Here is a 23,688-nt window from a genome sequence, read left to right on the forward strand (position 1 = left end):
AACCAAATATTAAATATGAAGACTTTAATGTACTTGTGGAGGGGGGGGGGGGGGGGGGGGGGCTTTTCTATAAAATGGGCTTACATTCCTTGTCATTGTTCCATTTGAAATCCAATGTGCTGGAGTATAGAGCCTAATAGTGTCGTCACGATACCAACATTTTGACCTCGATACCGATACCAGCCTAAGTATCACGATACCACGGGAAAAACCTAAAACATTAGGAAAATAAATGGAATATAATATTAGATGACAGAACATGGAAAATTCTTTAAAAACTGCCGACACTCGTGACACGGCCACTACACAAAGCCTATTATTCTAAAAGTATCGATACTAATAAAAGGGAGTATTGAACCGTTAACAGCTGGGTATCGCGATACTCTTCTAGTATCGTATCGATGTATCGTGCGACGCTAAGAGCCTAAACGGAAACAACGTTCACCGTCCCCAAGACGTACGGAGCGCTGTAGCCTCACCTTAGGTCGCTTTGCGTAGCCGTTTTGTTCAGTCAAGCTATGGACTAGATGGGAAGATTGGTATCGCAAAGGTTTGACGTGTTTGGGGAAATCAGGGAGAACTTCACTCTTGTAAGACGGTTGTCTGCAAATGTAAACTTGAAGGTGTTTAACAGGACGACATGTTCTTTCCTGGGTGATGATGTAGCAAATTAACTCTGTTGAAAATATGACCACTGAAGCCGTCCTAATCATAGATGTATATCACTAGATGACTCACCCGCTCTGCTGGACAACGGAGACCGATGTTGCCACATGGTGGCCATCTTGCGTGGGTGGAGCGCGCCAAATCATAACATGCATGTACATCTATGGTGCATGTACTATTGAAATAACCATAGCTTGCTAAATTTGTAACTGTTTGATTTGTTAAAAACATCAGATGTAGTCTCGACTCCCGGAGAGTCAGCATTGCCTTGGCTCGGGCTGATCGCTATACTAACTTGTTTGGCTGAGTTAGGGGGAGGGGAGCCGTGGGTGGGTCCTGGGCGTTGTGGACAGCGACCCCTACAGTTCGGTCGGGGCGCCTGCTCAGCGAAGGTAGGATCTGGTGAGAGGTGGTGCGGCCTCCCACACGTTACACTCTCCCAGTGAGAATCTGCGCTGCCGGCTGGCTGCACATGCGTCGGAGAAAAGCATGTGACAGTCTCCGGCCTCTCGGACCAACAGTAGGGGAAAGTGCGCAACAACCAGGTTGGGAATTGGCATAACGACTAACAGTGGGATGGGAGAAAAAGAAGCAGGGGGAAAAAAGATAATAAATTAAAAAAAAATTATCAGATGTAGTTATCATACTGCATACTTATAATGGAATTTCATATGAAAATGTAAAAAAAAAAAATCTTTCAAGCAAGAATCCATAGCCACGTTAATAACGTTTGTAATAAACCAAACCGTTTGTAAATCTGTCAAGATTTCAGCGGGTTAAGAGTATTTTTAAAGCAGTTGTCCACTCAAGCAAGATGGCCGCCGGTGAACTACGTGGGAGACTCCGCCTTGAGCCATCTAGTGTTTATATATATATCTATGGTCCTAATAATCCGTCCTAATGTGCACAGTGTATTTGAAGAATGGTTTGTCCATTTTCATTGCCATTTGTTTTTTAAAGGGGAACTATCTTATAAATGGCCTTTTTCAGTGTTTAGCATTGTTTCCTAGCTATGTGAACTTATATTAATATGATCTATGTCTCAAAATTCTCATATTGGCGCATTCTTCCAATTCTCCTCTCACAATATTCACCCTCACTGAACTGAGTCATTTGAAAATGTGCCCTATATGTGATGTCAGAGAGACACCGCTGCATGTTAATGTTCAGGCGACGCCGCTGCGCAGTGGTTTAGGAGCCCAGGCTCAAAACAGCTCGAGATCTTGAGGTAGAAAAATGCTGTTTTTGAGGACTTGATTAGAAATACAAAACAATGAATAAAAAATATATATATATTACAGAGGTGTTCCATAGACTCACAGGAATTGTGTAAAAGTGCCCAAATAGTGAAAGAAATAGTAAAATAGTTCCCCTTTAATTAATTTTTTTGTTTGTTTTTTTAACATGACTGAAGAAACTCCTCATTTCTCGCTCACTAATGTGAAACGTTTCAGAATGTGAACCGTCTAATCAGTTTTATATGCAACCTGTGCTCCTCGACTGCAGTCAATGTGACCCGGTCGCGTCTCTGGAAACCATTTCTGTATCGTTGTTCCTATGTTCTTAAAGGGAACGCTCTGACATTCATTTGCCATCTTCCTCCGAGTCGGGTGCGAGAAGATCGATGTCAATTTCATGTATGTGTCAGTTTTGGAGTTTGTTGGAAGTTGTATTTCTTCACTTGTGGAGCTGGGCTGGCTACTTCCTACTGCGTCCAGTCCTTGTGGTGAGCAAGGCTAGCCTGCAACTGGGTTTCTCCTGGGTCTCTCCTGGTTCTCTCAGGTCTCTCCTGGGTCTCTCAGGTCTCTCCTGGGTCTCTCAGGTATCTCCTGGGTCTCATGAGCAGCTGGACACCGATTTGAAACTGATTTCAAGCTTCTTGTCTGACTGGGGAAGATGTTTAAAAAAGTTTATTTCACAGAAGACTGGAGTGTTCCTTTAACCTGTCCACATTGTTGTGCAGAGATCACTGTAGATAGTGTTAAGTTATTGGAGCATAGGAGTGTGGCATTGTTTGAAATCAGCTATTTTTGTATTCGATTTTGACAAGGAATTGTACTATTATTATTATTATTATTATTATTATATTATGTTTGATAATAAAACTCTGTTGTACGGTGCAGATGGGAGTATATTATTCCCCTGTGTGTGATCAAATGGTTTCGATGTGAGGTTCATTGTTAGTATTCATGCCTTCTGAAAAGCTTTCAGCATTTACTTGTAGAGTAAAGAGTACATACCATTAATAACCATTGTTTTTGTGTTTATCTCCTTGTCGACGTTAAATAAAAGCTTGTTACTTTTTACATTATTCTGTGTGCGTCTCCCTGTTGACCTCTGGCTGAATGGGGCTTCTGTCTCTGGAGTTGAGTGGGCGTTCTGCTGTAAGTTACAGACAGTTCATGGACAACGTGCAGTGCAGCCTAGAATATTGTGGAAGTTCCCTCTAAGGCAGCGGTTCTCAAACTTTTTTATACCTTTTTTGGAGACCCCACACTTAATGTATCGTGGAATTAAGGAATATCAAAATAAAAGCACACGTTGAACTTGATCATGCATATTTATTAGAAAATTCTATTGCAACACTATGTTATCAATACACATTTATAAAACAAGGCATATTTAGCCAAAATATGTTGGCAGACTATTAAAAAAAATTTATATACAGTATGTATATAGATTTTTTATTAATTTTTTTTTACTTGCCAATGTGTCCACTGTCACCTACCCACAACCTGTAGTTTGAGAACCACTGCTCTAAGGCCTCTTCACACCTCCCCCGTCCCCCCTCTATCCTCCCCTTACACCCCTCACCTGGTCGTCGTTGCTTGAGCTTAACCCTTTCACTGTGACAATACAGAAGGTTAACCCTTTCACTGCCACACTACAGAATGTTAACCCTTTCACTGTGACAATACAGACGGTTAACCCTTTCACTACCACACTACAGAAGGTTAACCATTCCACTACTAAATTGTTAACTCTTTCACTGCGACAATACAGAAGGTTAACCCTTTTACTGCCATATGACAAAGGGTTAACCCTTTCACTACCACTCTACAGAAGGTTAACCCTTTCGCTACCACACTACAGACTGTTAAAAGGCAAACTTACAGAATTTGGGAAAGAAGAGAAGTATTTTAATTGTCATGCAGATTAACACACACATGCGAGATTGTAGACCCACAGGAACACACATCAGTCGCTGATGAAATGTCTCTGCACTCCCCCCCCCCAAGGGCAGCCGGGAGCCGCGCCCCGAGGACCAATCCAAGTGCTCCTGTCCGTCTTCGTCAGGGACACGACAGCGTCAGCGATATGTTGTTGTGCATGTTTTTCCATTGGGTTTCTCTTATCGGGGGGGAGAACATGCAAACTCCACACAGAAAGGCCCGGGAGATACCCCACCTGGGTACCTGGTCCCCGAGCGGGAATCGAACCCAGGACCTTCTAGCTGTGAGGTGACAGTGTTAACCACTACACCACAGAGCCAGAGAAAGGTCCTCTACCGGAAACCTGAATATAACATTGTATTTGCCACGCCATGTATTAGCATGTAGGTAGTCTATGTACCTTATTGGTACGGTATTCTAATGTTCAACTATTCCTCATTTACTAAATTGCGTCCCAGTAAGGACATGGTCTTCACAAATATATTTACTTTTAAATAATTAATTGTTACTCACTTAAACATGTATTAATTTGTGTTTAGATGAAGGAAGGTAGATGGTGCTGATCTTGGTGGCAGAAAAGTGCAGGGAGGGTGCTGACTAGAGGAGAGGGCTCTGGTGCTGGGTGTCTGACTAGAGGAGAGGGCTCTGGTGCTGGGTGTCTGACTAGAGGAGAGGGCTCTGGTGCTGGGTGTCTGACTAGAGGAGAGGGCTCTGGTGCTGGGTGTCTGACTAGAGGAGAGGGCTCTGGTGCTGGGTGTCTGACCAGAGGAGAGGGCTCTGGTGCTGGGTGTCTGACTAGAGGAGAGGGCTCTGGTGCTGGGTGTCTGACTAGAGGAGAGGGCTCTGGTGCTGGGTGTCTGACTAGAGGAGAGGGCTCTGGTGCTGGGTGTCTGACTAGAGGAGAGGGCTCTGGTGCTGGGTGTCTGACTAGAGGAGAGGGCTCTGGTGCTGGGTGTCTGACTAGAGGAGAGGGCTCTGGTGCTGGGTGTCTGACTAGAGGAGAGGTCTCTGGAGCTGGGTGTCTGACTAGAGGAGAGGGCTCTGGTGCTGGGTGTCTGACTAGAGGAGAGGGCTCTGGTGCTGGGTGTCTGACTAGAGGAGAGGGCTCTGGTGCTGGGTGTCTGACTAGAAGAGAGGGCTCTGGAGCTGGGTGTCTGACTAGAGGAGAGGGCTCTGGTGCTGGGTGTCTGACTAGAGGAGAGGTCTCTGGTGCTGGGTGTCTGACTAGAGGAGAGGGCTCTGGTGCTGGGTGTCTGACTAGAGGAGAGGGCTCTGGTGCTGGGTGTCTGACTAGAGGAGAGGGCTCTGGTGCTGGGTGTCTGACTAGAGGAGAGGGCTCTGGTGCTGGGTGTCTGACTAGAGGAGAGGGCTCTGGTGCTGGGTGTCTGACTAGAGGAGAGGGCTCTGGTGCTGGGTGTCTGACTAGAGGAGAGGGCTCTGGTGCTGGGTGTCTGACTAGAGGAGAGGGCTCTGGTGCTGGGTGTCTGACTAGAGGAGAGGGCTCTGGTGCTGGGTGTCTGACTAGAAGAGAGGGCTCTGGTGCTGGGTGTCTGACTAGAAGAGAGGGCTCTGGAGCTGGGTGTCTGACTAGAGGAGAGGGCTCTGGTGCTGGGTGTCTGACTAGAGGAGAGGTCTCTGGTGCTGGGTGTCTGACTAGAGGAGAGGGCTCTGGTGCTGGGTGTCTGACTAGAGGAGAGGGCTCTGGTGCTGGGTGTCTGACTAGAGGAGAGGGCTCTGGTGCTGGGTGTCTGACTAGAAGAGAGGGCTCTGGAGCTGGGTGTCTGACTAGAGGAGAGGGCTCTGGTGCTGATGATGTTAGAATAGTGGGACTTGACTGCAGAGAGGGTTCACTTGTACTGGAAGCTGTTATAGCTTGTTCATCATCTATTGACTATAAGTCATCGTTTTAAATCACTCCCAGTTCTCTCTCTCCCTCTCTCTCTCTCTCTCTCTCTCTCTCTCTCTCTCTCTCTCTCACAGTACTCTAGTGTTTGTGTCCTAGACAGGGGTCTCTCTCTCTCTACTCTAGTGTTTGTGTCCTAGACAGGGGTCTCTCTCTCTCTCTCTCTCTCTCTCTCTCTCTCTCTCTCTCTCTCTCTCTCTCTCTCTCTACTCTAGTGTTTGTGTCTTAGACAGGGGTCTCTCTCTCTCTCTCTCTCTCTCTCTCTCTCTCTCTCTCTCTCTCTCTCTCACAGTACTCTAGTGTTTGTGTCCTAGACAGGGGTCTCTCTCTCTCTCTCTCTACTCTAGTGTTTGTGTCTTAGACAGGGGTCTCTCTCTCTCTCTCTCTCTCTCTCTCTCTCTCTCTCTCTCTCTCTCACAGTACTCTAGTGTTTGTGTCCTAGACAGGGGTCTCTCTCTCTCTCTCTCTCTACTATAGTGTTTGTGTCTTAGACAGGGGTCTCCCTCTCTCTCTCTCTCTCTCTCTCTCTCACAGTACTCTAGTGTTTGTGTCCTAGACAGGGGTCTCTCTCTCTCTACTCTAGTGTTTGTGTCCTAGACAGGGGTCTCTCTCTCTCTCTACTCTAGTGTTTGTGTCCTAGACAGGGGTCTCCCTCCCTCCCTCTCTCTCTCTCTCTCTCTCTCTCTCTCTCTAGTGTCTGTGTCCTACATAGTGGTCTCTCTCGGTGCATTACAGCTAGAGCTCCATGAGCTCAGTGATGCACACCAAACCCCTTCCAGCGCAGCACACACACACACACACACACACACACACACACACACATATCAGGGATTATGGGATGCCATCCTCTCTGTCTCCCTGGAGACCTGTTAAAGGTCTGACACCGCTGAGCAAATATTTGCCTGTTTGTCCGCGACGGTGGTCTGGGGCGGCTGCGCTGGGACTCGGGCCACCGGGCTCATTGGTATGTGGCCCAGTGCACTGTGGCCCCCTGTCAGCCACACACCTCACCGCACAATGTGCATCACATGATGCATAACTTTAAACCTAAAGCCTGAAACAGTCCACCTGGGTGTACAGGTGCAGCTCAATCAATTAGAATACCGTGGAAAAGTTATTTTATTTCAGTAATTCAATTCAAAAAGCGAAACTCTCATAGATAATTCTTTTTTACGTTTTTGGTAGATTTTTATTGTTTTTTTTACAACCGGGCAGTCCGGTAGAGAGAGAGAGAGAGAGAGGAAGAGTGGGAGACAGACGGGGGAAGACATTCGGCAAAGGTCGCCGGGTCCAGGAGTGGAACCCGGGACGGCCGCGTTGCGACGCAGCGCAGTACGTGGTGTGCTACTTGAGCGCCCCTATTTGTTTTTATTTAGATGATTATGGCTTACAGCTCATGAAAGCCCAACATTCTGTATCGCAGAAATTTTGAATATTACATAAGACATAAATCATTTTATATAGAAATGTCAGCCTTCTGAAAAGTATGTTCATGATGTATGTTCACTCGGTACTTGGTTGGGGCTCCTTTTGCACAAATGACTGCATCAATACAGTGAAATATACAGACTTTTCCACGATATTCTAATTTATTGAGTTGCACCTGTATGTAGTTGTTGTTATTGCTGTGTAATTGTCAGAGAATGTGCTGTGAGTACTGTAAGTGCTTTTCAATCTTTTTTCAGAACTACTTCAGCTTTCAATGTCTGTTATTGTTTGAAACTTACTGTATGTTTTGAGTGTGTATCAAACTGTAATTAGACAAGAAAAACAATGATCGGAATGGGATTTTTACAGGTTTTTAGTGAAGTAGACACTGCAATTGTACATCAACTCAGGGGTAGGCAACCCTAGGCACGCGTGCCTGCATAGGCACGCAGGGGCATTTTCATAGGCACAGGGGGCAGGCAGCATTAAAAAAAGAAAAAAAATTATATATATTTTTTTATACTTTGAAATATTATAGTGAAATATTTTGCACTGTTGTCGCATTTATCTTGTTGAAATCCTCCCACAGGTTCTTTTTACTACCACATATTTAATTTAGACCCTTTATTTGTTTATTATTTCAATTTAGCTGGAAATACATTGCTACATCATTCAGTAACATTTGCAGAGCCTTATAACAAAAACATTATTACGGTCACCATTGTGACCAGTGGGATTAATCAACAAATTTTATTATTTATTTTTCTATTTCATTGAACATTGCACATGTTAAAAGCCATTTTTTTTACTCAAAATGTGAGTATTACCAAGTCAACTTTTCTGTTAACTTATTATAGATTGAAAACTGAAAACCTTAATGCACAGTAACTGAACTCAATATTTTTAAGTTCTGGTAACTTATTATTATTCATTTTTTTACAGTGTAGTCTTGCGATCAATCAAAACTTATTTACACGATATACCTCACATTCACCCTCCATTCACATCCTGGTGTTCTCCATTAGGCCTGTAGGTAGGTGGAGCTATGACAGCACACGTACAGTATGTGTCCAAAAATGAATGGGCAAATGTGAGTGAAATGGTCGCACTGTATGCAGCTGTTTGTCTGCATTGCACCCCCCCCCCCCCCCCCCCCAACTCAGATTTAGGGTTGATACAACCATCATAATAATATTGTTAATAATAACAATAACAATAATGATGTAATAATGTAAAAATGATCATTAAAAAGACCTGATTATGAGAAAAAAAATTACGATGCATGGAATATTGTTGAGGCACACTAGTTACAACTATATTTCAAACAGGCACTCCATGTCAAAAAGGTTGCTGACCCCTGATTTAGCTTATCACATGTACATTTTGAACTTGGAACTATTATGCAACCGCAATACAGTTTGTGAACCCTGGCCTTTTAGATTTATGCTTCTTAGGCTCATTTTTACTAACTTTTTTCTAGGTGGAATTTTGACCTTGGTGGTTGACCTTGAAGCAGGTAGAATTCTACTTGTGTTTACTTCCTCAATAACTCCCACAGTTTTTGGATTACCGTAAAAAAAAGCCCATATATGTGAAGAAAGCTCAGCTCCTTGGCTTTCAGACGGCGCTGAGCTTTTTTCGATAGCCCAAATACTCCAAGAGTTACGGTACAGAGAAGCAGCAGTGGTATGGGAGGCCCGTAGGCTTGAGAGATAACATAGATTTGAAATAGATTTTCTCACAAGCTTCCCCAAAGTTCAAGTTCAAGTTCAAGTTCAAGTTCTTTAATAGTTGTCATACAGAAGTACAGAATACTTTCATACAAAATGCTTCTTACTGTTACGCTCCAGAGACTGTGCTAGACAAGATAGTATCAAATAACATAATAACATAATATAGCATGAATTTAGAAGAAGAAAATGAGGTCACAGTTGTTCGGTATAGACATATGTACAATGTTCTGAGTTACCATATAATATACAATACACAACTATGCAGTGTACTAATGTACAGTACTATCTAGTGCAAAGCAGAAATGGGATGAGGTACAATTTTAGGTACAATTTACAGTAAGGTGTACGAGTTGTAGTGCAATCCTTCATCCATAAATATAAAGTGTGGGGAGTGGGTGCTACAGTAAAGTGTGGGGAGTGGGTGCTACAGTGTGTTTGTTTAAAGTGGGTGTGTGCTATAAAGTGTGTGTAGTGGGTGCTGCAGTGTGTTTGTTTAAAGTGAGTGTGTGCGTGTGGATGTGTGTGCTATGTGTGTTTGGTGGTTGTTGTTGTGTAGTGTTCATTCATTGTTCGTTTAGCAGCCTGATGGCCTGGGGATAGAAGCTACTTCTGAGTCTTTCTGTGCTCGCCTTGAGACTCCTGTATCGCTTGCCTGACGGCAGCAGTTCAAAGAGGCAGTTGTTCGGGTGGCTCGAGTCCTTAATAATTCTCTTAGCCTTCCCCTTGCAACGCTTGTAGTAAATGTTCTGGAGGGTGGGGAGCCCCCCTCCGATTGTGCGTTCGGCTGAACGTGTCACTCTTTGTAGTCTGCTTTGGTCTTTTGCAGTGCTATTCCCAAACCAGGAGGTGATGTTGCCGGTCAAGATGCTCTCTATTGTACATGAGTAGAAGTTCTTAAGGATCTTCTGGCTGACTTGGAACTTCCTTAGGCGCCTGAGGAAGTAGAGGCGTTGTCGTGCCTTCTTCACCACACTGTTAATGTGTATGGTCCATTTCAAGTCCTCGGATATGTGGGCTCCGAGGTACTTGAAGCTGTTGACCCTCTCAACCGGTGCCCCGTCGATGCTGAGGGGGCTGTAGTCCTTGACCCCCGACCTCCTGAAGTCCACAATCATCTCCTTTGTTTTGCTGACGTTCAGGGAGAGGCTGTTTTCCTGGCACCATCCCGCCAGGACCTTGACCTCTTCCAGGTAGGCCCTCTCGTCGTTGGCAGAGATCAGGCCCACCACCACTGTGTCGTCAGCAAATTTGACGATTGTATTGCTACTCCGCTGAGCCACACAGTCGTGTGTGTACAGGGAGTAGAGGAGGGGACTCAGAACACAGCCCTGGGGGGCCCCTATGTTGAGGGTGATGGATGAGGAGGTGCAGTTGCCTGCTCTCACCACCTGGGGTCTGCCAGTCAGGAAGTCCAAGACCCACTGGCAGAGGTCATAGCCCAAGCCCAGGTCCCTGAGCTTGGCTATGAGTATGGAGGGGACTATGGTATTGAATGCCGAGCTGTAGTCGATGAATAGCATTCTCACATAGTTCCCCTGCCTCTTGTCCAGGTGTGATGCTGCTGTGTGCAGCACATGGGATATGGCGTCCTCCGTGGACCTGTTGGGGCGGTATGCAAATTGCAGGGGGTCCATGTTGATGGGGAGGGAGGAGCAGATGTAGCCCTTTACTAGCTTCTCAAAGCACTTCATGGCTATGGAGGTGAGAGCTACAGGGCGGTAGTCGTTGAGGCAAGCAGGCTTGGATTTTTTGGGTACAGGGATAATAGTGGACTTCTTCAGGCAGGTGGGGATGACAGCCTGTTCTAAGGACAGGTTAAATATGTCAGTGAATACTGGGGCCAGTTGGTCGGCACAGACTTTTAGGACGCGGCCGGGGATGCCGTCCGGACCTGCTGCCTTCCTGATATTCACTTTTTTAAAGGTCCGCCTCACCTCATGCTCTGTTACCCTGAACACTGCGCCTCCATCAGCAGCCGACCCCCCCCCCCCCATTGCCGAGGCTTGTGAGCTGGTGTTGTTATTACCAGCATCAAACCTCGCATAGAAGGTATTGAGGTCGTTTGCTAAGGAGATGTCACTGTTCAGTTTGAGGGAGGCGCCTTTGTAGTCTGTCATCGTTTTGAGCCCCTGCCACATAGCTCTAGAGTCAGCTTGTTCAAACTGGAGTTCAATTTTATCCCTGTAGCGTCGTTTGGCCTCTGTCACTGTCCTCCTTACGTTGTGTTGCGCCACCTTGTGGTCGTTCATGTTGCCTGCCACTAGGCCGTCATTGTATGCTTTGGTGCGCTCTCTCAGAGCTTCACGGACGGATTTGTCTACCCAGGGTTTTTGATTTGGGTAAACTTTCATTTTGGTAGTGGGGATTGTTTCTTTCACCCTAGTACAGACATAGTCCAGCACTGTCTCCGTGTAGGCATTAATGTTATCTGTGTCGCGGAATACAATCCAGTCTGTGTTGTGAAACACTGACACTAGTGTATCCTCTGACGTCACATCCCATTTCTGCACCTCTCGCGAGACTACGGGAGTACTTTTAATTCTTTGTCTGTACTTGGGTGTAAGGAAAATGGATGCGTGATCTGACTTGCCAAAGCCACTATCAGAATGAGCCTTGTAGCCACCTTTAAATTGCGTGTAACAGTGATCTAGGATGTTACCGCCTCTGGTGTTGCAAGTCACATGCTGGTAGAAATCAGGCAATACCTTTCTCAGATTGGCGCTATTGAAATCTCCCAGTACTAAAATGGCGGCGTTAACGTTCGTCGTTTGTATATTGTTTACCTCGTCGTGTAGTCTGGAGAGCGCGGCGTTGTTGTTGGCTTGCGGTGGAATATACACTCCGACCAGGATGATCGCCGTTAACTCCCTCGGGAGGAAGAAAGGACGACACTTGATGGTTATATATTCCAGTTCTGGGGAGCAGTGATTGGATAATTCCTTCACATTCGTTGGATCACTCCAATTTTTGTTAAACATGAAGGCAATACCTCCACCACGTTGTTTACCGGACTCTGATTGTGTCCGATCTTTCCTATGGATAAAGAAATGATCCGCTGGTTGAATCGCGTGATCTGGAACCTCCGGCGTGAGCCACGTTTCGGTGAAGCAGAGAACGTTGCAGTCCCTAACGTCTCTTTGGTATTGAATCCTTGCTCGGATATCATCCAGTTTATTGTCAATTGATTGTACATTGGCTAGCAATATACTGGGCAATGGCGTTCGGTGTCGTCTGGATCTCAGCCTGTTACGGATCCCAGCTCTCTTCCCTCGCCGCCTGGTGATTCCTTTGTTCCTGGGATCAGGATCTGGTCCCATTGTTTTGAGAATCTCCAAAGGCCATTGCTGCGGTTCGGAAAGCTGATTCAGGGAGTAATCCAATCGGTAAGTTTTTCTTAATCCAATGTCAATGATTGACTGACGGTCATACACATATAATGCACCAACAGTTGGTGCAAATAAAACTCCTAATACTATAAAAATTAACAAAATAAAGCACAGTCTCGTCGGAGCGATCAGAGAGGCAGCCATCAGAGCAGCGCCAGCGCCAGCAAACCAACCGACTATAGAGTGCAGCTGGGCTCTGAGAGTCACGTACTGTATTTGGTCTGTTCGTGACGCCGGATATCTCTGCTCTCGGTCATCGGACCGAGGTTGAGCAGGATATCTCTACAAAAGAAGTCATCAGACCTGCTGCCACCAGAGTGTCTCTGAAAGGGGAGATCCGTCGTGGGCTGCACGACCGAAGTAAGACAGAGAGAGAGAAATACAGAGAGAGAGATACAGAGTCGAACCCTGGACCTTCTATCTGTGAGGCGACAGTGTTAACCACTACACCACCGTGCCGCGGTGCGAGAGAGAGAGATACAGACAGACAAAGAGAGACAGAGTGAGAGAGAGAGAGAGATACAGACAGACAAAGAGAGACAGAGTGAGAGAGAGAGAGAGATACAGAGAGAGAGACATATGTCCTGCCTTTGGCCGTCGGACCAAAGTTGTGCGAGACGTTCCCTGCAGAGGACGCCTGTGCTCAAGTCCTCGGGGAGCAGACGTGAGGTCAGACCTCCTCCTCTCCGAGGTGATTTATTTATTCACCCTTATTCACCCTGCTCCCCTCTGGGAGAAGGCTGAGGATCCCAAAGGCTGTGAAAGCTCGTCACAGACTGAGTTTCCCTCCGCCCCCAAGTGACACCGGCACAATAACAATGACACTGGCAAAAATACTGCACTGGGACTGACCTGGAACTCTGAACTTTATTTGACACTGTATACACTTTATATATAATAATAATAATAATAATAATAATAATAATAATAATAATAATAATAATAATAATAATAATAATAATAATAATAATAATAATAATAATAATAATAATAATAATAATAATAATAATACATCTATTTTATATAGCGCTTTTCCAGGTGCTCAAAGACGCTTCACATGGGCAGGAGAGACAAACTATGGCAAAAAAAACAGAACAAAACAGAACAAAAATAATACATGACAGAATAAAATAAAACCGACAGAATTAGAGGTCAAAAGCATGATTGAAAAGGTGGGTTTTGAGGGCTGATTTAAAAGATGTCGGGGTGTTTGCATCACGGATATGGCTGGGGAGGGCATTCCAGAGGGAGGGGGCAGCAGCAGCAAAGGCCCTGTCGCCCCAGGTCCGGAGCTTGGTCGTGGGAGGTGTTAGGAGGTTGGCATCTGCAGACCTAAGGCGACGGGTGGGCGTGGCTCTTTCGCCGTCGACTAAAGACTCACTTCTTCAACCATTATCTGAAATGATAAAAAAAAAAAAAAAAAATCTAACCCCGACTAACCTTAATGTCATGCACTTGTCCTAATAAACTAACCTACACTGTAACACGCAACACTTTGATGAACATTGTTACTCAGCTGATAGAGTTATACCCTTCTTGCTGTCTTGTCGCACAGAACTTGTAAGTCGCTTTGGATAAAAGCGTCAGCTAAATGACTAAATGTAAATGATGTGTGACGGTGGAGGAGGTCGGACAGGTAGGGAGGGGCAAGGTTGTTGAGGGCTTTAAATGTGATGAGTAGTATTTTAAAATGTATCCTGTATATATATATATATATATATATATATATATATATATATATATATATATTTATTCAAATTATTAATCCTTCACTGCACTGTCTTTGTCCTGCGTCTGTTGTTGCTGTTTTTTATGTGGAAAAAAGATCTATGTAAAAATGCATAATGTCACAATCAGCCTCAGCCTCCCTGTGGACTCATGAACTTTGTGAACATAGACAATCCTCTGCTGCCATCCTGCGGCCTGTCGGCGGTACTACAGGCCGCCACCCTTTGTGTGGGTCTTTACCTACCTGTACTTTTGAGTCTGTCTGTCATTGCTAATGTACTCCCTATGTATCTGCTATCTGTCCTGTGTGCTCCCCAGTATGTTCATGTGTTCTAGTCTAGTCCCGTGTCATCCCCCAGCTGTTGCCGTTTGTAATTAGTGTCTGTATATATTCCCTGTCACTTCCTGTGTTTTGAAGTTCAGTTTTGTTTGTCCCTTGTAACGCTCCTCGTTTAACGCTGCTCAGTAAAGCCTTTGTCATTATATTCCACTCTGTCGACTCTGCCTCGTCTCTCTCATCCATCTCTCCTTTTTTTTATATATATATATATATATATATATATATATATATATATATATATATATATATATATATATATTATTGGTGAAACATAGGTGGTACAGAGAAGCAAAGGTTGATTATCAATATATAACATATCACTGTGATTCTTTTTTGCTTTTATGGGACATGACGAGACACGGACAGGACTGAAATTTAACAGGGACGACAAAAAACAATAAAGACAAAAACTAAACAAAATCGAAAACGGGCAAAAAGAAAGCTAAAAAAAGAATAAATAAAATAAAAATAATAATAGTGATAATAATAATAAATAACCAGGATAAAATATACAGTGGGGCGGAGTTTACAACAGAGTATGCTCACCTCAGAGAAGGAGTATTTCTTTAGGATCAGTATTTCTTTAGGATCAGTCAGGGTCAAGGGATGTGAGAGTGTTTATGAATGTGATTAGAGGTTGCCATCTATCATAGAAATTGGCAATTGAGCCTCTTAGAGAGTACTTTTCTGATGAAAGATATGACATCAAGTCCTTGAGCCAGGAGGTGGTGGACCGTGGGCTTGGGCTTTTCCAGTGCAGGAGGATACAGGCTATGAGTGAGGCGAAGGCTATAACGTCTAGTTCCTTCCTGGAGAAACCAGCAGGTGTGAGGGGCACCCCAAAGATGGCTACCAAGGGGCATGGCTCTAGGTTGATGTTTAGGGCTTTGCCTAGCGTGTCGAAAAAACAAGACCAGAACTCAGCCAGCTTGGGGCAGGAGAAGAACATATGGGTGTGATTGGCAGGTGACAGGCCACACCTGTCACAGATATCGGTTGTGTCTGGAAAAAGGTTGCTAAGTCTAGCTTTTGTAAAATGGACCCTGTGCAAGATCTTGAACTGAATTAGACTTAGACGAGCACACGATGATGTATTATTGACCCTAAAGACTGCCTCGTCCCACTGTTCATCAGCCAAGTCTAGCTCCGCTTCCCATTTACTGTACCTCTAACCCCTGCAAGCGAGAACACTTCCAGTGAAGATATAAGATCATATAGAGTAGAGATCCCGCCTTGTGCCTTGGGAAGAGAGAGTATCCTGTTCACCACTGAGGAAAAGGTATAAGGTGGGTACGAGCGTAGTCGCGGGCCTGAAGATAACGGAATAGGTGAGAATGAGGTAAGTTAAACTTAGCTTGGAGATCTTCGAAAGAGGCAATTGAGCCCTCTAGATATAAGTCTAAAAAACGGGTCAAACCTCTCTCTCTCCATAAGTTTAAAAGCTGTATCTGAGCTGGAAGGTTTAAATAGGTGATTGTTGCAAATCGGGCTGTGCAGGGAAGCTGTCTTAAGCCTAAAGTGATTCCTAAACTGGTTCCAGATTTTCAGTGTGGAAAGTACTACCGGGTTTTTTATGTGATCAGGACAATGAGAGGTCAGGGGGGCACAGACAAGTGCCATCAAAGATGACGGACATGCAGAGTGGCTCTCCATTATACACCAGTTGAGATTAGGGAAATTGTAAAAAAATAATTATTCTCTGAAGGTTTGCTGCCCAGTAGTAGTGTAGAAGGTTGGGCAGTGCAAGACCACCTTCACTTTTGCTTTTCTGGAGAAGCGCTCTGCATGCCCTTGGACTCTTGCCCGCCCAGATAAAAGTAGAAATAGTTTTGTCTAACATTTGAAAAAATTATTTAGGTAAGAACACCGGGAGGGATTGAAAAAGAAACAAATATCTTGGCAGAATATTCATTTTAACAGAGTTAATTCTGCCTGCCAAAGAGATAGGGAGAGAGTCCCACCGTATCAGATCAGATTTAATATCCACGACTAATTTTGTGATGTTGTCCCTAATTAACGAAGAGAGGGAGTGAGCTATGTTAATACCCAGGTAACGGAAACCGTTCTGCGACAAACGAAAAGGTAAAGAGCTTTGGGGGATTTGCTTAGCTGCCCTCACTTTTACTAATGTTTAACTTATAACCTGAGAACGAGCCAAAAGATGTTAGGATTTGTAAGATATTTTCTGCAGAGTTGCACGGATCCGAGACATAGAGCAAGAGGTCGTCAGCATAGAGAGATACCCGATGTTCCCGTCAAGCTCTATAAATGCCAGTGAAAAGCAGAGAGGACTTGAGGGCGATTGATAATGGTTCAATTGCTAAGGCAAAGAGCAGAGGAGAGAGTGGGCAGCCTTGTCGTGTGCCTCTCGTTAAGGGGAAATAATCAGACATCTGAGAATTGGTGATTACACAGGCAGTAGGGGCGGAGTATAGAAGTTGTATCCAAGAGATGAATTTCGGCCCGAAACCAAATTTCCCTCAAACTGAGAACAAATACTCCCACTCAATGCGGTCGAAAGCCTTTTCTGCGTCCAGTGCAATAACCAGTTCCGCAGTTTGCGAGTTGTCAGGGGAGAGCACAATATTTAACAGCCTACTGATATTGGTTGATAGTTGCCTTCCCCTGACAAAGCCTGTTTGGTCTTCAGAAATAATATCTGGGAGACAAGGGTCCAAACGGTGTGCCAGAACTTTCGCCAGCAGCTTTACGCCTGAATTCAACAAACGTATTGGTCTCCAGCTGCTGCACTCTTCTGGTTTCTTGTCTTTCTTGAGTATGAGTGAGATTGTGGCCTGATTCAGAAGTGGGGGGAGGGAGCCTTGTTCCAATGAGTAATTAAACATGTCTAATAATAAGGGGGCGAATAACTGAGGAAACTTCTTATATAAATCAACCGGGAAACCATCTGGGCCTGGTGCTTTGTTGTTTTGCATTATTTTAAGACAAGAAACCATTTCCTCTAATTGTATAGGACTCTCCAAGCTATTCTTACAGTTCGGATCTATAGTGGGGAAATCTAGACCATCAAAAAAAGTTTCCATTCTAGTGTTATTGGCAGGTGGTTCAGATTTATAGAGATTTGAATAGAAAGAAGTGAAGACTGACTTTATCTCAGAGGGGTCGTTGGTCTCTGTCCTGCGATTGAATTCTACACACTTCTCCTAAACACCCCAGTACAACAGCATATACTGTAATTGCCGTAACAATTACCAATGTGTTTACACATATGGCTCATTAAAGGAATCTGAATCTAAAGGTGGGGTGTGGGGTGGAAGTGAACTGAGGAGAGTCTGAGAGTTGGACACTGGGACACCATTCTGTCCGGGCTGGGGCTTGATTGGATAAACCTGGATATGCTCATTATCTTAACCCTTTCACTACCACACTACAACGGGTTAACACTTTCACTACCACACTATAAAAGGTTAACCTTTCACTACCGCCTGTAATGTGGTAGTGAAACATTAACCTTCTGTAGTGTGGTAGTGAAAGGCTTAACCTTCTGTAGTGTGATAGTGAAAAGTTAACCCTCTGTAGTGTGGTAGTGAAATGGTTAACCTTCGGTAGTGTGGTAGTGAAAGGTTAACCTTCTGTAGTGTGGTAGTGAACGATTAACCTTATGTAGTGTGGTAGTGAAAATTTAACCCTCTGTAGTGTGGTAGTGAAAGGTTAACCTGTAGTGTGGTAGTGAAAGGTTAACCTTCTGTAGTGTGGTAGTGAAAGGTTAACCTTCTGTAGTGTGGTAGTGAAAGGCTTAACCTTCTGTAGTGTGATAGTGAAAAGTTAACCCTCTGTAGTGTGGTAGTGAAATGGTTAACCTTCTGTAGTGTGGTAGTGAAAGGTTAACCTTCTGTAGTGTGGTAGTGAACGATTAACCTTCTGTAGTGTGGTAGTGAAAATTTAACCCTCTGTAGTGTGGTAGTGAAAGGTTAACCTGTAGTGTGGTAGTGAAAGGGTTAACATTCTGTAGTGTGGTAGTGAAAGGTTAACCTGTAGTGTGGTAGTGAAAGGGTTAACATTATGTAGTGTGGTAGTGAAAGGTTAACCTTCTGTAGTATGGTAGTGAAAGGTTAACCTTCTGTAGTATGGTAGTGAAAGGGTTAACCTCCTGTAGTGTGGTAGTAAAAGGGTTAACCTTCTGTAGTGTGGTAGTGAAAGGTTAACCTTCTGTAGTATGGTAGTGAAAGGTTAACCTTCTGTAGTATGGTAGTGAAAGTGTTAACCTCCTGTAGTGTGGTAGTGAAAGGGTTAACCTTCTGTAGTGTGGTAGTGAAAGGTTAACCTTCTGTAGTGTGGTAGTGAAAGGGTTAACCTTCTGTAGTGTGGTAGTGAAAGGTTAACCTTCTGTAGTGTGGTAGTGAAAGGTTAACCTTCTGTAGTGTGGTAGTGAAAGGGTTAACATTCTGTAGTGTGGTAGTGAAGTGTTAACCCTCTGTAGTGTAGTAGTGAAAGGGTTAACCTTTTGTAGTGTGGTAGTGAAGTGTTAACCTTCTGTAGTATGGTAGTGAAAGTGTTAACCTCCTGTAGTGTGGTAGTGAAAGGGTTAACCTTCTGTAGTGTGGTAGTGAAAGGTTAACCTTCTGTAGTGTGGTAGTGAAAGGGTTAACCTTCTGTAGTGTGGTAGTGAAAGGTTAACCTTCTGTAGTGTGGTAGTGAAAGGTTAACCTTCTGTAGTGTGGTAGTGAAGTGTTAACCCTCTGTAGTGTAGTAGTGAAAGGGTTAACCTTTTGTAGTGTGGTAGTGAAAGGCTAACCTTCTGTAGTGTGGTAGTGAAAGGGTTAACCGTCTGTAGTGTGGTAGCGAAAGGCTAACCTTCTGTAGTGTGGTAGTGAAAGGGTTAACCGTCTGTAGTGTGGTAGTGAAAGGTTAACCTTCTGTAGTGTGGTAGTGAAAGGGTTAACCTTCTGTAGTGTGGTAGTGAAAGGTTAACCTTCTGTAGTGTGGTAGTGAAAGGTTAACCTTCTGTAGTGTGGTAGTGAAAGGGCTAACATTCTGTAGTGTGGTAGTGAAGTGTTAACCCTCTGTAGTGTAGTAGTGAAAGGGTTAACCTTTTGTAGTGTGGTAGTGAAGTGTTAACCTTCTGTAGTGTGGTAGTGAAGTGTTAACCTTCTGTAGTGTGGTAGTGAAAGGGTTAACCTTCTGTAGTGTGGCAGTGAAAGGTTAACCTTCTGTAGTGTGGTAGTGAAAGGTTAACCTTCTGTAGTGTGGTAGTGAAGTGTTAACCTTCTGTAGTGTGGTAGTGAAGTGTTAACCTTCTGTAGTGTGGTAGTGAAAGGGTTCAACTGGATTGTGGGTAGATTGGCTCCAGCTTCGTAGTTTGAGTTTGAGACTCTGGCCGGGGTGTATGAAACGATCTGGCGTGCTTTATTGGTTTTAGCAAGCCAGACTCCAGAATTTATCTAACACACTTAATTTAATGTTGTACACAATCTACACTGTGCTGACTAATTAGGGCCTGTTGTGTTCCTCTATGCAGCTAATTACAGTATAACACCCAGGTTTGAATAACCTGTAAGAGGGTAAGTGGCGTTAATAAAGAGGAGTATCTTCTTATAAACTTGCTAATAAACAAATCTTCTTATCATAGATATTCGTTTCCCCATTTTACTCGTCAATGTGATTCTGCCACGTTAGCTGTTCATCAAGTACTCCTAGAAGTTTAGCCTCAGCAACCTGTTCTATACAGTTGCCTTTGATGGATAATCTTAATTAATTGGTTCTGATTTGTTTTTTATTACCCATTCCAGAATTAAGTCCAGATCCGCATCCATGTTGTTTGATGACATATACACTGTAGAATCATCGGCAAACATAGCTACACTAGCCTTGCTGAGGACAAGTGGCATATCATCAAAAATAGAGTAGAGCAACGGGCCTAAACAACTTCCCTGTGGGACCCCACACTGTACTGTCTTTACAGTAGAAAAACTACCATTAAAGTAGACAGTTTGTGTTCTGTTTGATAAATAGCTCCTCATCTAGTTATTAAGAGTGAAATTATTAAAACCATAAGCAGCCAGTTTCATTAAGAGCATATTGTGATCTATTAGGTCAAATGCAGCGCTAAAATCAAGTAGTACAGCACCCACAATCCTTTTCCTATCTATATCACTCACCCACTGCTCAGTGATCAGCATTAATAAAGCAGTACTTGTGGAGTGATCTGTTTTGCACGCTGCATGCTGAGATTCAGAGTTGAGTTTGTTAGTAGGAAAAAGAGAAGAGGAAGCCTGGTCAAACACAATTCTTTCCATGAGTTTGCTCAGCACTGGAAGAACGCTGATAGGGTTAGGGTTAAGCACTGGCTTAGGGTTAGGGTTAAGCACTGGAGGAACGCTGATAGGGTTAGGGTTAAGCACTGGGTTAGGGTTAGGGTTAAGCACTGGAAGAACGCTGATAGGGTTAGTGTTAAGCACTGGGTTAGGGTTAGGGTTAAGCACTGGAAGAACGCTGATAGGACGGCTATTAGCACCTGAAAACATGTCCTTCTTGTTTTTGGGTAGTGGAATAACTTTTGCAGCTTTCCATGCCAATGGACATATGTTACGTATGGGGGTGAGTAGTACTAGTGAGTCCAATGGTGGAGGAGACAAGGAGAGACGGAGATAGGTAGCTATTTCTAAGGATGTGTCTTTATTAAAACACACAGAGGAAAGACGCCGGGCGTCAACAGAGAAAACAGGCAAAAGTAATATAAGTGCATCGCGAGTGGCTCAGCAAACTCTGACCAGCTCCTTCCCACACCAACGGTTTTCTGAAGCCTCGACAACAAGACAAGGGAACAGAGAAAGAATAAGTAGTCACCAACCAAACATTCCAATCAATTAGCAGTGACAGCAAATTGACAGCACAGTGACAGCAACCAGTGGAGAGTACCAATCAGTGACAACACAGGAATGTGGGCGTGACAATCAAAATGCAAATACCAACCACCAGGTGAAAACATTCCAGACTGACAGCTGGGTTCCCGCCGGGAGAGGGAACCCAGAACGTTACAGACATACACCTTTCAGTAAGCTTAGATTGAAAATATGGCATATGGGTAGTGCAATAGAGCCAGAAACCATACCCAAGAGTTTCCCATCTAGGTTATCTAATCCTGATGGTTTTTACTCTACTAAACACACCATCAAGGAGAATGGATGACAGATTTACGATGTAAATTCTAATCTAGATCCATCACACGAATGTACGTCTATGTGAGGAATGGGTGTTCTTGGGCTCAGCAGAATAGTGGCAGGTGACTTGGCGTTCTTAGTGAGAAGGAGAAAAAAAACGTTTTCCACACTGTTGGCTAAATGATCAGGCCTCTTGTTCCATCATCACAGCTGGCAGGCTGTTTTGTGAGGCTGAACTAAGAGCTTCAGAGTGGCTTCGCCTCGCTGGGAGCGAACGACTGGCCTCACATAGTAAATCTCTGTGGCAGGCTACGGAACAGGGCGACTGGCACCAGAACCGGGCTGGCCGGGAGAGTGCAGAACACCACAATAATGACAACCAATGTGTTTCAAAGTGCCTCACATCCTGTGGGCGGCGACAACCCTGATATGGGGGCGACAGTGGTCGTCTGGTTCCCGGTTCGATTCCCGCTCCTCCCGGGCAGCATGTCGAAGTGTGTTTGAGCAAGACACTTAACCCCCTAACTGCTCCCGTTGAGCAGGTTGGCACCTTGCATGGTCGCCTCCGCCGTCGGTGTGTGAATGTGTGAGTGAATGTGTGAAATGTGAGGAACAAATTGTAAAGCGCTTTGGATAAAAGCTGCTATATAAATGCACCATTTACCATTTATACACACACGTCATGAGGTCGTTACATCTGGGTGATGCGCATTCTGCACGGCTAGAAAACTTGCCGTCAGCGATCGATTCAGAGGAGACTCCTCAGGAGAGGAACAGAGTAGCTAATAATGCAGGACTTTAGAGAGACTTTTTATTTGGCATGCAAACGACACACACAGGAACACATGCAATTCTTTTTTGTGTCGCCGATGCGATTGAGTCTCTGCACTTGACCCATCCTGTCGTCCTTCCCCCCAAGGGCAGCTGGGAGCGGATAGGGGCATCGGCGAGGGGCCGCCCCCCGGGGACCAATCCAAGTGCTCCTGTCCGTCTTCGTCAGGGACGCGACAGCGTTAGCGATCTGTTGTGCATGTTTTTCCATTGGGGGTTTCTCTTATCGGGGGGAAACCCTTGCGAGCACAGGGAGAACATGCAAACTCCACACAGAAAGGCCTGGGAGATACCCCACCTGGGTACCTGGCAACGCGGCAACCTAGTCCCCAAGCGGGAATCGAACCCTGGACCTTTTTGCTGTGAGGCGACAGTGTTAACCACTACACCACCGTGCCGCTCTAACAGAGGAACAGAGTAGCTACAGCAGTCTTCAGAGGAGACTCCTCAGTCCTCACATCAGTGAGCTGGATGCAACCCTACCTGGAGGGGAGAGAACAGATGGTGGTGGTGAACGGAACACTGCCCCCCCCCCCCCTCCCAGTGAGCTGTGGTGTTCCACAAGGAAGCATACTAGGACCTTTACTGTTTCTGATTTATGCAAATGAGACGACATGTCATCAGCTTGTGACTGCAACTTGTTCCTGTTCGCGGACGACTCAGCCCTGCTGGACTCTGACAGGGACAAGTTACAGGTTGAAAAAGCCCTCAGCTCTGAACTCGGCAGAATCTGCATATGGCTCGCTGATAACAAACTATCATTACACCTGGGAAAAACAGAGTCCATTCTTTTTGGATCAAATCGCAATCTCTGCTTCTCAGTTACAGTGGGTGACAATTCGCAATCTCTGCTTCTCAGTTACAGTGGGTGACAATATTGTCACAAGGAAAGATGAAATTACCTACCTGGGTTCCATCCTAGAGGCAAATCGTTCCTGTGACAAAATGGCAACCAATGTAATCAAAAAAGTCAAGCAACGAACAAGATTTTTGTACAGGATCTCCTCTCTGGTAAACAAGAATACTTTGAAGACTCTAACAGGAGCACTCATTCAAGGTTTCTACGACTATGCTTGTACCTCATGGTACCAAAGCACCTCAAAGGCGCTAAAAACAAGTGTCGGGCTACTGCTTGGCCCACCATACCCCTGCCCATTTTGATAATCTAGGATGGTTTAGAGTAGACAACAGAGTACAGCAACTTGCAATGGGCCTGGTCTACAAGATACACTACACCACAAAGATACCCATGTACATGTCTAAATACTTCCTAAAGGTCAGTGAAGTCCACGACCACACCACCAGAGGGAGTTCCACTAATCACATTCAACCCAGATTCGGCTCAAACAAGGGATTAAACTCATTTTGCAACTATGCCA

This window comes from Notolepis coatsorum (assembly GCF_963971535.1).
Source record: "Notolepis coatsorum genome assembly, chromosome: 17".
NCBI classification, from domain to species: Eukaryota; Metazoa; Chordata; class Actinopteri; order Aulopiformes; family Paralepididae; genus Notolepis; species Notolepis coatsorum.